Source organism: Pan troglodytes, chromosome 2 (assembly GCF_028858775.2).
Source record: "Pan troglodytes isolate AG18354 chromosome 2, NHGRI_mPanTro3-v2.0_pri, whole genome shotgun sequence".
Lineage (NCBI taxonomy): Eukaryota > Metazoa > Chordata > Mammalia > Primates > Hominidae > Pan > Pan troglodytes.
The window spans coordinates 79,619,208-79,621,303 of record NC_086015.1 but is presented as its reverse complement, the minus strand read 5'-3'; the positions used below and the strand labels follow the sequence as shown (position 1 = coordinate 79,621,303).

The 2,096-nt window shown below is 36.3% G+C and overlaps 1 pseudogene; it reads left to right on the top strand.

The window, feature by feature from the left end:
- The first annotated feature begins 1,184 nt into the window (after nt 1-1,184).
- Nucleotides 1,185-1,748, top strand: LOC101059775 (large ribosomal subunit protein uL23-like; annotated as a pseudogene).
- The last annotated feature ends 348 nt before the right edge of the window (nt 1,749-2,096 follow it).

Here is a 2,096-nt window from a genome sequence, read left to right as displayed (position 1 = left end):
GAATATTCTGACCTGTAGCTGATTGCAGGAGCTTTCAGGAAAGCATCAGGGGGAAATAATATCTAAATGACCAAAAGTATGAAATGGCTGTGATGAAAGATCTGAGGAGAGTTCATTATACCACAACAGACAAGGATATTCGATTTTTTCTGTGGCATACAACATATATTTATTTATTTATTTATTTAGAGACAGAGTCTCGCTCTGTCGCCCAGGCTGGAGTGCAGTGGTGCGATCTCGGCTTACTGCAAGCTCTGTCTCCCGGGTTCACGCCATTCTCCTGCCTCAGCCTCCCAAGTAGGTGGGACTACAGTTGCCTGCCATCACGCCCGGCTAATTTTTTGTATTTTTAATAGAGACGGAGATTCACCGGGTTAGCCAGGATGGTCTGGATCTCCTGACCTTGTGATCCACCTGCCTCAGCCTCCTAAAGTGCTGGGATTACAGGCATGAGCCACTGCGCCTGGCACAACATTTAAAATAATAATTGGAATTATGACTCATTACTCTATAGTGGCACATAGCATGGATAAGGAGGACATTGACAAATTTCCAGGAATTTTATATAATTTCTGAAAACATAACATTTTACCCATACAAATATAACACAGGGAAGGTTAGGTATCTCTTTTTATTTGTATCTTATGTATGGTTTTCCTTATAAAAAATACAACCTACTTTACTTGCGAAACATGCCCCACTTTTCTTGCATGCTTAGCATAGAGTTGTTTCTAGTTATTCTAGTAGTTTTATTTACATATATTGATTATAATTTTAATACTTAGTAATCTTTTATTTTCCAGAGAAAACTAGGAAGTAGACAATTATAAACTGTAATATATTAGCATTCTATAGTAGGTTAGAAAATGTATGAATATACCATCTCCCAACATCTAGAGGGAAGTGTTTCCTCATAATACAACTCCTCAGTGTGGCAGAAAAAAAACATGTTTATTAACGGGCCAAAATATCTTTAGTCTCTCTGTAAAAATAGGAAGCCAAAAGTATATAAACTTGAATTATTTATGTTCAGTAATTAATGTTTTAGTATTGTATCTTATTTATAAATGGTCTAGATATTTAATGCAAATCTTTTACTTTGCTTAACTTTACGGTTAAAAATTACCAAAAGTACTTTGGAGACTATTCTTAGGCAGATTTACTGTAAACAAATTATATTTGAAATAATGATTTTTTGCTTTTCACAAGATGGCACCGAAAGCGAAGGAAGCTCCTGCTCCTCCTAAAGCCAAAGCCAAAGCGAAGGCTTTAAAGGCCAAGAAGGCAGTGTTGAAAGGTGTCCACAGCCACATGCAAAAAGAAGATCCGCATGTCACCCACCTTCAGGCGGCCCAAGACACTGCGACTCCAGAGGCAGCCCAGATATCCTCGGAAGAACACCCCCAGGAGAAACAAGCTTGACCACTATGCTATCATCAAGTTTCCGCTGACCACTGAGTCGGCCGTGAAGAAGACAGAAGAAAACTACACACTTGTGTTCATTGTGGATGTTAAAGCCAACAAGCACCAGATCAAACTGGCTGTGAAGAAGCTCTATGACAGTGATGTGGCCAAGGTCACCACCCTGATTTGTCATGATAAAAAGAAAAAGGCATATGTTCGACTCTCTCCTGATTATGATGCTTTGGATGTTGCAACAAAATTGGGATCATCTAAACTGAGTCCAGCTGGCTAGCTCTAAATATATGTGTATCTTTTCACCATAAAAAAATGTTTTTCATAAGAGTGACAACTTAATTAGAATCAAATCTATAAGCTTTAAGATTTTATGTTTCTAGTAAGTGTAATATTAGCTTATTTGACTAGAACTCAAGCAGAATGGGAATTTATGCTTGTTTTATATTCAATAGTGATAACTTTGAAGATATAGTTGTTTTATTATACCAAAAATATTATATTAATCTTATTTAACTAAGTTTTTTCCAAATCTTGTTAACTTAAAAAACATTTGATCAGTTCCTATATTTCTAGGAGTTTGGTGAATATTTATTTATAAATGCTTATTTTTTTCCAAGCCAAGTTAGAATAGAGCACTTTTAGAGGACTTTATAAATGAATTTTGCAATGTTCTCCGG